Consider the following 13,107-nt stretch of genomic DNA (forward strand, 5'->3'; position numbering starts at 1 on the left):
GTTTAGAAGCTAGGAGATGGGCACTCTGGCAGTCAGAGCAGGGAAGGTGTTGTGGAAAATATGAGATGGGTTTTGAAGGGTGCATAGGAGTTTGCTCACATCTTGGCAGGATTTCTCAAGAACAGGGCAGGCTCTCACCATCTCAAAAGGAGGCTCTGTCGGCTGAGTGGGCACTTAGTTAACGTGAAACTGAGTTGTTTTGTTAGGGACAAGAGCCAGTGTGGGCCCCCCTTCCTCACACAGGACTGGAATGTCTGCTCCTTCCCTGTTTCACCATCCCCTTAAATGGGAGAGTTTGCGGGGGAGGAACAGTTGAGCGTGAGCTGCTCCTTGACCTTGTGTGATGACCTTCTCCCCAGAGCACCCTTCCCCCAGTGGCTCTTCCGCACCTTTCCTGCCATTGACTTGGTCCAAGACATGAAGTGGGAGCTGACCGGGGGAGAGCACGTGAATGACCCATCTGCAGAGGGGAGAACACAGGCAGGCGTGTGGTACTTCAGGGAGGGGTGGGTGACCTGGGGGTCAGCGGTTGCTCCCTCCCACTCGCTTGGGGCTGCTTTGGTTGGATCCCATTGTCCCAAAGGAGGGAAAAACTAGCTTCCAGAGACATGACTGGTTTGAAAAGAGGGTAGCTGAGAAGCTGGTGGTCATCATTTCAGAGTTATTTGGAATGTTAACCACCCACTTGAGTCGGATTGGTGGGAAGGTGGGGTCCGCAGTGGTCAGCACGGGCTGCGGGTCTGCTTCCAAAGACCTCGCCTTTCTCATGGAGAAGGACGGCCCCAGCTGGGACACTCCCCGCGTGCATCGCCGCGCCACCGGGCAACTCTGTGTGCTCACGGAAAAGCTGTAGCAAAGGCACCTGGACAACCTTGCTGCCCAGGCGTCTGCCGCCTCTGTCAGCTGCAGAAGGAATAACCGCTCTGTGCACAGGAAGTGGATCTGATAGCGGATGGCACCGCGCACTTCCTCTCTATTCCGTGCGGGGTAAAACAGATGTGCGTGCTCTTTAATGCAAAACCTCATTTCATATTGCATTTGCCAAGAAAGTGCAGTTTTATTGAACATTAGGATTGAATTCTTAACTGAGTAATCAATTTCGGTAGTAAGTTAAAATGCCTTCTATTAATGGACAACTGCAACCGTTAATCAGAGTTACAGTGGATTAACAGTTGTCAGCATTTATGCTAATAGCACTTATAAACCATGGGCTTATGAATTGCACTTTATAATTCCATATTTCTCAAACAGCCGGTCATACTTTTTGCTCGAGGATATTGATTGTTTTGTCCCCTTGCTTGTGACTTGGAGATGTAAAGAAAGCTAAATGACATTTTCACGGTGATGACACAATATCACCTTCTGTTTTTACACACTTGGCTTCGTGTCAAAATAGATGGAAAGGGTTCATTTGTTCTGGTGCTCCACTGTTTAATTTGATCTGGTGTGTGACTAAAGCAAGACAAATAGTATTTTTAATGAAACCATTTAATAACCTCTGGTAGCTTAGAATCGAAGGCACTGGAAGAATGCAATTAAAGGATGGCCAGATGCAAACCGAGAAAAAAAATCACTGCTTCAGCATCACTGACCCAGTTCATTTTGCTTTCAGGGTTTCATCACCTTCGCCGGCTCTGAACTGATGAGGCTGGACTCCCTTCACCAGACGGGCAGCCCATCGTGGGACCTGTAGTTTGTGGACACACTAACATTGGTGAGTTATCGTAAAAACATAAATACCTGCAGGTAAAAGTTCAGTTTTCTAAAACCCCCTTTGGACTGCGTTTTCAATGCGTTGATGACCGTGGATTGCCGGCAGCTTCTGGATGTTTCCTTGGGCTGTCTAACAGCAAGGATCGTATCGATTGTCTTTCAATTAATTGCATCTGGTATTTTCATTTATCAAAAGCAAAATACATGTAATTAACTCCGAAGCAGCGCAGCGCAGAGTAAGCGATGGTCGCCACTGCTGCTGCTCTAGAGATAAGTCAACGGAAATGATCCTGCTGGGGAGCCCCAGTCGAGATGGGGGAGCTGGGGGCTTCTCGACACATTAATTACAAAGAATAGAAACGGATCGGGGACATGGTCCGAGCCTCCCCCGGTAGCTCGAGTGCTGTGGGCAATGGAGAGCAGGCAGGAAGCAGCCTGCGAGGGGGCGGCTCCAGGGCCCCGGGCGCTGCCGAGTGCGGCTGTGTGCACGGGTCGGGCGTGTGGCTGGTTGTCAACATGCCTCTGCCGTTCTTCACGACACCTGGGTCTGTCTCAGCATCTCAAAGTGACGACTTCTCAGAAGTGATTGATTTTTATCCTGCTTGGAAAAACGTTTTCTCCTTGAGCTAGCGACATCATTTAAAAGCAAGAAAAAAGAGTGTGTGAGCACATTTTCTCAGTGTCCTTCCTGTCAGCCGCCTGGGCTTGTTCCCTGAAGTGTGGACAGAACCTCTGGGGCGAACAAGGTCACCCTCTCCACTGCGCCATGGGCCTGGCAGCTTGTGGCGCTGGGGGCGTTATACTTGGGGTACCAGGGGGTCAGACTGGAAGCTCAGTGGCTGGTGGCCCCGGGGGCGAGGGGCTCACTGTGCGTCTCCCTCCCTTTTCCCCAGGACGGTCATCAGGACACCAATGCAGCCGCCTGGCGCCCAGGCCTGCTGAGCCTGCTCAGCAGTGTCCACCGCTGGGTCACCCATTCTAGGCCTCGGGGACCTGTGTGTGAATTGAGTGGCTGCGAGACCCCCTCCCCCATCTTTGATTTAATGCAGACGTCCAGCAGCCTTTCTGGGGAGGGACCCGCCATGGTCACGGCGCAGCCTCTGGTCACTGCTCACTCATAAAAGCCCAGCTCTGGGGAGGACGAGAGCCTAGAAATGGCACTGAACATGCTTTAGAGGGAACACAGGTGTGTTAAAAAGTGATGACCACTCAGCTGTATGGACTCGCTGGACCTCAGGCTCTCTGTCCCGCGCACACCCATTCTCCCTCTAAAAGAAGCTGCTTTATTTTCAGGTTTTGAGCTGACATCAGCCCAGGGTTCTCAGGGAGGTCGTGTGTGACGTCTTTGTGGGCCCTGGGCAGATGGGCTGTTAGTTCCGGTGGGTGCTGGGGCCAGGTACCTTCTCGTGGTGCCCGCCAGTCCCCGCGGCCCTGGGTGTCCAGGTCTGTGTCCTTCACAGCCTGGCTGCTCCCCTGCTGGGGGTGGAGGGTGCCTCCTCCGGCTACCAGAATTGGAGAGCTGGCGCCGCTAACGGGAGCAGCGTGGAAAAGTGCTGGTCTCGTTGTGACGTGGACTTTGAAATATCAGCAACGGTTGAGAAACAGAACTCTGATGTGATTCAACCTGATCACTGAGCTGTGGCGGGCCCTGTGGGCAGCGGTCTTAGTCTCAGAGAGGACAGAGCATCCCTGCCGGTGCCAGGGTGGAACTTGAGCGCCGCCGACAGCGGACATTCCCGGGCACCCGGCGTGCTCAGAGCTTGCCCTCTGCGGTGCTCCCAGCCTTCTGTGCCGGGGCAGATTCTGACAGCACGTTGGAGAGTTTGAGGAGAGGGTCGGCACAGCACTGGGCTTGGGGTGGTCCCCAACCCCGCTCGCCGAGGCCCTGTTGGCCTGGCCACCCCCCAGCACCACGCAGCCCACCGTGGGTTAGCCTTGGCCCCCTCCCACACTCCCGTGTGTCGCAGGGTGACGTTCGCGTGGGGTGTCCGGGGCCCCTCTGGATGGCTCATATCTGTGCCAGTAGCTGAGCCCCCTCTGGGCACTGCCCACTCAGCCCCACCTGCAGCCTCACCCAGCAGCATGAAGGGGTGTCTCGGGCGTCCCCCACCCAGGCGGGACCACGCGCTCTTCTCACCTGCTCTTCTCTGGTGTAGTCAGATGTTTTTTAACATGGTCAGAGGAGGAGGAAGTAGATGAAAAACACAGAAGTCATGAAGTCAGGACCGTGGAGCAGCAAACCTGAAGGTGTTGCTTGTGCCGGTTATACGTCATTTAGGTCCTGTCAGCATTTTCGAGCCCGTCTTCATTTAAAAGCATTAGATTCCTGGTTGTCTAGACTTGATTCTTTGATTTTTGACTTATTTTCTTTTCATTACTTCAGATAGAACATTTCAGCTTCCTCCCCCCAGAGAGGCTCATTTTGTCCTCACTGCTGAGTGAGGACAGGCTCCGGTAGACTCTGCGTTCTGCTCGGCTTTCGTGTCCGTCCCGGGTCGTGCCCACCAGGCTCTGGCCTGCGGGCCAGGACCCTGCGGAGGGACTTCCCTTCGGTCAGAGGCGGCCCTTTGGTGCCATTGTGCTTGTTCAGCATTAACTTTTGCAGTGACGCCCAGTTACCTTGTAAACTTAATAGAAGGATGAGGGGGGACATCGGCCCTTACTAAATGTCCCTCAGGAAGTGGAACTGCTAGTCGGAGCCCTTGGCTTCGCTTCTGCAGGGACGGACGTGTCGCAGCTGTGGTTTGGCACAGACAGGATGGTACGTCCCCTGCTGGCGCCACAGATCACAGACAATGCAGAAGGGGGACGTGTCTCACAAGGCCCCAGGGGAAGGCGATGCGAGGTGGTGGGTGGTCTTGCCCTGTCTTCCACGCGGCCCAGGCTGTGCTGACGTCTGAAGTGTGGCCAGCAGGCCGGGGAGGATGGGCAGGGGCCAGTAGATTTCTTTCCTGAAAAATATTGCCTTATCCCAGAAACACACCTTCACCCTGATCCTCCCAGGTTAAGGAGCTAGGGGTGGAGGTTGGTGGGGTGGGGGCTGCCATTATCAGGCCTTGGCCATGGTGGTCCCAGTGCTGCGGCTTCCCAGCATTCTCCTGCGCTCCCTGCCTGCACTGGGGCCATGTGATCCCACTCCAGCTTCTAGGCGGGCGGCGTGACTGCCAGCCTCGGAAACCACAGACCAGAGGGAGATATGCAGGCCTTTCATGGGCAGGGGACTGTGTGATGAGAAGCAGCCAGGAGGCTGAGTTGGGGGCGGCAGGAAAGATGCTGGCGGAGCCGCAGCCAGCTCTCTGTGGCTCGGGAAGGGCCCCAGCTGGAGCTCCGGGTTCTTGGTTCTTGTTTGGATTTTGTTCCCAAGTCTAAGATCCCAGCCAAGTGCATGGGGGTGGGGCGCTGCTCCCTGGGAGGTGTTGCTTCATCCTTTCCTCCTGGGAATCTCAGAATCCTGGCGCATGCCCTGGGTAGGGGCAGGGAGTGGTTTCGTGCGGTCCACGCCTGGGCTTGGCCTCTCAGAGGCTGGCTTGTGCTCAGGCACCTGGGCCAGCCCAGCCCCCACTCTTCCCGGTGGGCCCTTCTGCGCCGTGGCGTGCCGTTCCCCACCTCCCGCCCCTCGACTGCTGGTTCTAATCAAAGTCGATTTACCAGCCAGGGAGACACAGAGTGAAACAGAGGGTCTTAATTTTCACTCTGTCATCCATGTGTCCGGAATCAGCGAGCCTGCCTCTACTTCCTGGGGTCCCCGCCAGGGTGGGTGTCTGCAGAATTGTGCTGCTGCCTGCGGGCCTGCTGGCGAGGAGAGGGGAGGGGGGCGGTGTTTCCTGGAGTAAGGGGGGGCGCTACTGCCCTCTCCATCCTGGTGGTGCAGGCGAGTTGTGCCCACAGGTGTCGAGCTAAATGTGGGGCCCACCTCTTCTCACGTGCCTGCCACCTCGTAAGAGCCCCATTTCATGAATGAACTTGCTGCCTGGATCGCCTGCCAGTGCCTGGGGCTCAGACCCCAAGTGTAAAGCCACACTCAGGTTCCCCTTGTGTGCCCCTGTGACATGCTGCTGGGTGTGACTTGCTTTGTTAGTGTTGTGGGGTGCCCGACCCCTGGGAAGGGCAGTGCTGTCTGGTGTAGGATGGAGCCTGGCCCTGCCCCTGACCCCAGAGGGCAGGCCACGTGCAGGGCTCCCATAAGCAAAACAAAGCCCTCCTCTGCCCCTCGAAAGGCCAGTGCTGGTGGAGACCTAAGTGAATGTGGGTGTTCCTGCCCCAGCCCTGGTCTCCCCAGCAGCCCAGGCTTGAAGCCTGTGGGAGGATGAAGGCGAACATGGGTGCAGGGGGGCAGGGCTGCCCTTGTGGAAACACTTGGTGTTCACCGTCAAGTTTCAGATGCAGGATGTGCTCGTCCCTGTGGGGGGTGGGGAGTGAGCTGTTCTCCTATAGAATCCTGGGCTTCTAATCAGATGTTTTGGATATGATTAATGGGACAGGAATAGGTTATTTCTTGGCAGATACTTCCCTTGACATTTGTTACCAGCCCGCTGTTGTCACTGCTCCTAGCGTGCGTCAGATAGTAACCTTTTTCAAAAATAGGTGACTTTCATTTTAGGTGGTTTCTAGGTTCTTGCGGGGGCCACGCACCGCCTCCCCAGGTTCAGGTGTAACCTGGCGTTGCTTTCAGCTCAGAAAGGCCAATGAAATGCTGTGCAGCTCTAGAAAGACCTGCCCTCACACAGCTCCTGTGGGACTGGACGAGCCTGGGGACTCTGGAAAGTTTCCACCCTCTAATTTCCGGATCCCAATTTAGTGCATTTTTCTCAAGTATGGCTTCAGAAAGGGCCGAGGGGGCCGCCTTCCTGGTGGCGCTGGGGTCCCCTGCGCTTCCTCCTTCCCTGGCCTCCATGGAAGACCCAGCTGAACACATTGGCTTTGTTGATTGATCCAGTGGTTTATTTTTGGCAAACTTGGCAACCCCCGCCTGGCCTCATGCTGTTAAAAATAAAGTTTTCCTGGTTAACTGGACGCATCAGCGATTCATCCTTTCCACGAAGCAGTTAGGATGACTCTTAGGCTTGTGCCAGCAGAGGGGTCCATAGGAGGCTTTAAGAGAAAATGCTGCCCGACTCATCTTACGTGTGGACACGCGGGCAACGCGCCGACGCCAGCGCAGGCAGACTGGCGCGCGGGGAGGAGAGAGGGAACATTTTCCTTGCTCATCCTAAGCAGCAGCCTGAACAGTGACATTTATACATATTTCATGATGTGGTTTCTTTAGGCACGGGGAGCAAACAAATCAATTTCTCAGCAGTATACTATTTAAAAGAAACAGCAACAACCTGTGGTGTAAGTTGCAGAAGCTGTTAAAATTAATTACATATGGCAAAAAGATAGAACATTAAGGAAAAATGTTCTTGTGCAGGGATGAAAACACAAACCCTGTGTGAATAGCAGTTCCGAGCAGCTGATTCTGGGGCTTCATTTCCATTTTCTTCCCAAATGTGCATTGACAATCACAAAGCACCCCACATGGGACCCCCCACGCCCCCCATTCCCATCCTCCAGATCAGCTATCCTCCGGATCAGATATCTCGCTGAGCTCCCCTGGGATCCCTTGAGATGGGTCTTGGTGTATCAGACAGGATCCTGCTGCCTCTTCACATGGGGATGTCAGAGTCTGCGCCCAGATCTGCTCCTGTGCCCTGGGGACCCGGCACTTGGCTGTGGGCCTGGCCCTCTTCCGGTTCAGCCAGCTATACATTGTTTAGCTCAAAGGAAACCTTTGTTGGGCCCCGGGCAGGGTGTAACCTGCAACTCCTTGAAAAAGTCAGCTGAAGCCGCGCACCTGGGTGCTGGGTGTCTCCGGGGCTGTCAGCAGGGGTGCAGGTTCGCAGGAGTGAGCCTGCATCCAGCCCCTCTGCAGACGCGAGCAGATGTCCGCTTCCTCCAACTGGAGGCTCATGGTCGGGGAGCACTGTGGACAGCTGGCGTGTCCTGGGAGGTGCTGAAGGAGGCCGCTGGCACCCTCGGCCTCTTCTGCATCTCTTAATACTGACAACCTCCTGAGACTGGCTTCGCCCAGGTCACCCCCTCACCCCCAGCATGTGAGATCGCCCCTGTCCCCTGCTGGTAAAGGGTGGTCCTGACTCTGCTCAGAAACCCCAGATCTTAGTCTCTGACTCTGGCCCTTCGAGCTCTCTCAGCGGGTGTTGGATGAAGGTGAATGGCCTTGGCATTAGGAGCAGAGTGCTCTAGGAACACGGAGCCCTCCAGAGTGACTTCTGCAAGCTTCCTGAGCAGAGGCCCTCGTTCATCGTCTCCTTAACCGTCTGTCCTTGGTTTACACATTCTAAGTGCCCAGAAGTGTCCTTGAGTCCAATTCGGGCCTGGGACCCCGGAGGCATAGAGATGCTGGGCTGGGGCAGGGGCGTGGGGCAGCGGGAGCAGGGAGTGTCGGAGCTGGGTCAGCTGCAAGTGTTTTCTGCAGACAGAAGGCAAACCAGCAGGTTACCCTGCCTGAGAGGGGAGGTGAGCTTGTTCTGAAACACAAGAGTCCCTTCCGTCCTCACCCCCAGGAAAGTGGAGGTACCCCATCCTCCCCCACATGGGCAGGGTGGACAGGGAGTTGGAATCCTGTGTGACTTGGGGCTCTGAGCCACCCTCCTCTCATCTGGGGGTACTGTGCTGGGACAGCCACCTGGACAAGGAGCTGTGGCCTCAGTTGCACCTGAGCTGGGATTCTGAGGATGGCGAGAGTCCAGGCCTCCTGGGCCTTGACCCCGCCTCGTGGCCTGGCCGGCCTTTGGAGACGGCAAGTTGCTGTTTCCTGTGTGGCTCACGGCCTCAGGCCCGCGTTCGTTAAAACCTTCACTTCCCAGACAACTACAGGACTCCTGGCTTTTCCCTAATTCCATTGACGCCCACTGCTGCTGCTTAATCGCAGCAGGAGGTGCCCTCCAAACCATGGCAAGGGTCGCAGCTTCTCCAGGAAGGAGGCTCCATGTCTCTGGTACTGAGCTCCCAGACTCCAGTGACAGCCCCACAGAGGCCTGCTAAGACCCGAGAGCCTTCTGCTTGTGTGTTTAATAGGACTGATGTGGCCCAGACCTGGCCGGAAGCAGCCCAGCTCTGAGTGTGGAATTGCACAGCACCCGCCCTCCCTCAGCCGCCCCGTGGCTGGTTGTACAGACTCCAGTTGCCACGACAAAGACTTGCCCATGGCCTTGGTAGAGGATGCCGGGGGGCATCCTGCCTGGAAATGCCGGCAGCCTCTTCTGATAGTGGGGACTAGGAGCAAACACAGCCCTCTGACCTTGCTGCCTTGGCTGTGCCCTGTCAGATGGGGTGGATGGTGGTGCTTAGCCTTGGTCCTGGGGGTGCTGTGACACTGAGGGCTTGGCAGGAGCCCATACACTGTAAGACCTTCACATAGAGGGGTGCTGGCATGTCAGCAGTGAGAGCCATGGGCCAGAGCTGGGGAGCCGGGGCCCTGGGGGCCTTCCTTGGAGAAGAGGGCAGTGTAGGGAGGCGCCTGGAGTCTGCTGGCTCGAACATTAGAGGAAAGATGAGAGCTGGTGGCACTTGGACGGGACAATCCCGCCCTGTTTGCCCTGGGACGTGGGAAGTGGGGTGTATTTCTTCCCCTTCCCCTTCAAGCTGGATCTGATGTTCCTTCATTGAGTGACGATGCAGTGGGGGGCCCCCAAGTGTCTCTGGTGAGCTAGGGTTCTTGTAAAGGTGAGAGGATCGGAGCTGGGCAGAGGCGCGGTGCTGACGAGCATCCTGCACCTGTTTCCTGACCTGTGTCCTCCCTGGGCACAGCAGCCCCCAACCCCTGTCTGATGGCTCAAGGGCCCTGCGGTTGCCCTGAGCATGAAGATGGGTGGTGGGGCTGAGGCTGGCGCAGGCCTGTCCGCCCACAGTGACCTCGTCATCTTGGAGAGGAGTGCAGAACACGCAGCTTCCTCCCCAGTGCCGCCGGGAGAGGCCAGTTTGCATGGCCACTTCACACGAAAGGCTGTTAGATTCAGGTCACTGGGCTTGGACTTCTGCATTTTTCATAAAGTCTAAAAATGCAGATTTGTAACAACCAATGTTAATGAATTCAGACTGTTTGAATTTCCCACTGAATAATAGGCTGGAATTATCGGAGCCAGGGGCCATGAGAGCTGCTGGTCGCTGTGATCTTTCCTCAAGATTCAGTGCGGAGCATGACGTAATATCACATTACCTTTATGAACAGCCCTGGCCATAAAAGAAACACACCTATTAGGACAGGAGACTTTAAAAATAGTCATGACAAGACAATTTGGAATCTGTAATCTGTTCGGTAAATTTCGAAATGCCACATCTCATTTAAAATGCACTGTCGGGCCTAAGATACCGCAGCGGCACCTCCATCCCCAGGGCTTCCTCTTTCTACATTAAAAATATTCTATTTAAATGCAGATTGTGATTTGCAATCTAGGGGGAGACTCCAGGAAGAATGAGAAGCCGCATCTATCAAGTCAATTCAGGTCCCTGTTTTCCGCTCTTCTCCTGCCCGTCCTGCCCCCCTCGGCCGCTCCTCTCCCAAAGGGTCATTTCTAAACCTGCAAGTCAGGAAAATGCTTCAAGTGACACAGGATGACAGTCTGAGAATTCTCTTCCCCATCTCCTCCTCTGTCCTCTTCCCCCGTCGCCAAGTTGAAGAAACACCAAAGGCAGCGAGGGTTCCTCAGGGCGGGAAGCTTGAGGATTTCCCCTTTAAACGGAGTTCATTGCCACAGTCAGAAATGAGCACATAGCCTGGAACTCGGGTAATATTTACAGGCATTGGTGGCATTGAAAGCGTTTTTATTTTAGAATCTGTTGCTGCTGCTGTGTGTGTTGCTGGGGTATGTGTGTGAGTGCGTGTGATTTTAGAATCTGTTGCTACTGCTGGGTGTGTTTCTGGGGTGTGTCTGTCCATCGGTCTGTCCATCCATCCCCTATGCTCCAGGCACCCCACCTAGACACCAGGAGAGCAGCTGCGTGACAGGGCGCGAGTGTCAGGGGCTGTCAGGACTCCCTTTCTCAGCGCAGCAGTGACTGGGTGGGTGTCAGGCTTCAGTTACCAAAGAAATGGATTTATAGCTTTTGACATTCTACTCTTAGAATTAATTAGGTGGCTAATCATTATAAATACCATTTTCTTTGGCTGTTGTCTCCATTTAATAGAGCATCTCCTGCTATATGCACTTGTCAGTTTCAAACTGAGCATTGTGTTTTGGCTTTTATGATCTGTCAAGGGAAAATGGAAGTAAATTCTTTATAATATGCTAATTGATCTATTTGGGAATTTTTAGATATAGACAACATCTGCGCTCGCCAGTAACACAGTTAATGGCTTCCGCTCTTCCACGTCTGAGGCAGTTTCTGAGGTCTGTGTGACCTCGCCGAGACGTCCTCCAGGGCCGAGCTCCGTGGGGTGGGTTGGGGGGATCTTTTCCTGGTGCCCTGGGACTCAGACCCAAATGTTGTAGAATCCTGTTTGGGGGTGCCCTCAGCCACCATGTGGTGGGATGGCCTTGGAGGAGCTGGCCTTGCAGTGCTGCCCCCGGCCCCCTTGGTGGGGTACAGCAGCGGGAGCTGGGGCAGAGTCTCCCTCTGCAAGCAGGTGCTGGGCCTGGGCTTGGTGAAAGCGACTCTTTACTGGAGGCCCCAAGTGCCCAGCACTTTCCATCAAGGGAAGCCCCATGACCAGATGTTGGAGCATCCGGGTCTGTCTCATACATGCAGCCGCCTTCCACGTATGGGGGGTAGGCCTGCCAGGTCGGGGAGGGGCACTTATCCGTGCTCATATTTCCATGGATGATGGAGGTAACTGACTTCTCGTGGTGCTCAGCTGGGCCAGAGGTCGGACTTGAACCCGTGTTGAGCTTCCTCCTTCCTGTACATCACTGTCTCCCCAAATGATTCGCCGATGTTGTATGTCTGACCAGCTGTAGCTGTGAGGGCTGCCTGTACCTCTCACCACAGACCCCCAGGTTGGTTTATAAAGGAGCAAACAGCCCACCTGGGGAGAGGCTCACGGGCCGCTGAGCTTGCCCAGTGTTTCCTGTGGGGTTTGGCATTTCATTCCCACTGCGCCAGCCTAGTGGGGTTAGAGGTGGCCCCAGGCCAGCATGTGGCAGTAGCCAGGCCCCCAAGGGGCTGCCCTGGCTCCTGCTCAGCAGAAGCAGCCCCTGCTGGCTCCCCGGCCTAGGGAGTGGGGCTGGTGTGGGAGCCCCGTGGGGAGAGGAGGCAGTGGGAAGGCCTCCTGGCTTTCCAACCTCAGGCCTTCCCTCTCAGATACCTGGCCCGCTCATCCCCCAGCTCCTGGCCTTCCAGTGTGTTGACGCCATTGGCAATGTGAGGAGGCCTCTCTGCTCTTTGTGCCTCAGTCTCCTAGGATGTCTAAGAACTGCTCCAGCGACGTTGGCGATGGCGCGGCCTCCTGACCGGCCTGGGCAGGCAGGGTGTGGGCCCTGCGCTGAGCTGCTGTGGATACTCGTGCATCTGAAGCGGTGGCTGAAGTACGTACAGGAATGGAGTTGGTGGCTGACTCTAGACCACGTGGCTCTGCCTCCCCAGGCCGCTGGTCACGCAGTTTCATCGGAGACTGGTCAGTTTTATCGGGTTTACGGGAGGAATCCAGTGGGCCGGCCCTGCCCGTGACCTCTCTGCCGTGGCAGCGGGGACAGCTTATCAGGTGTGGGTCCGATTACTTTATTATGCCAACATTAATACTGGGAGCACAGGCATAATCTGGAGTCAGCAGGTCCATACACTACTATCTCATTAAATTTTCAGGCAAAAGCTGCAAAAATTAATTGGAGGCGTGTAATAGTTTAGAATGTGAGCTGGCTTATGGTAATATAAATTATGTGAAGAGAAGACAGTTTTATATACTGAGAGAGAGAAAACTGGTTTACTTTAATGAGAAGAGATAGAAATGTAGAGCTATTTTTTCATTACAGATGCACTCTAAAGTGTTTGGACTTAGTTGATGAATAGAGTTAATTCGCTGCTACAGTTCCAATAATTCATGTTGCACAGTTTAATGACTTCTAGATAAAAACAGGATTGAAATGTTAATTTCTCTGAAGAAATTGGGCACTCTTGTATATCAAGCTTTCCCCACTATTAAACCACTAGTTAATTTCACTAAACAAGTCTCTTGGAGATATTTCATGCTACATAGACTTCTGTATTTCTTACCTGCAGTAGCTACTACTTTTTTTTAACCCTGATGTACGTGATCTTCTTAGATGAGAGGATTTGTCAGGCAGAGCTGGGGCTAAGGAAGTTAACCTGGTGTGAGGCCCACCCTGTGGATTTGGTGAATAGTCGCATGCCTCAGTCTGTGTCCCAGTGGCGGGTAACATTTCTCTCTTGGCTTTTCAC

At 54.6% G+C, this 13,107-nt stretch overlaps 1 protein-coding gene across 1 annotated transcript in view; it reads left to right on the forward strand.

Moving 5' to 3' along the window:
• The first annotated feature begins 1,675 nt into the window (after positions 1–1,675).
• The window catches only part of CTBP2 (C-terminal binding protein 2), a 75,205-nt gene continuing 63,773 nt past the window's right edge, over positions 1,676–13,107 (forward strand). The window contains exon 1 of the mRNA XM_037497534.2: positions 1,676–1,714. The gene's annotated coding sequence lies outside the window, so the exon portion shown is untranslated. The remainder of the gene's footprint in view (positions 1,715–13,107) is intronic.

This window comes from Talpa occidentalis, unplaced genomic scaffold (genome assembly GCF_014898055.3).
Source record: "Talpa occidentalis isolate TD23 unplaced genomic scaffold, MPIMG_talOcc4v2.1 talOcc4.8, whole genome shotgun sequence".
Lineage (NCBI taxonomy): Eukaryota > Metazoa > Chordata > Mammalia > Eulipotyphla > Talpidae > Talpa > Talpa occidentalis.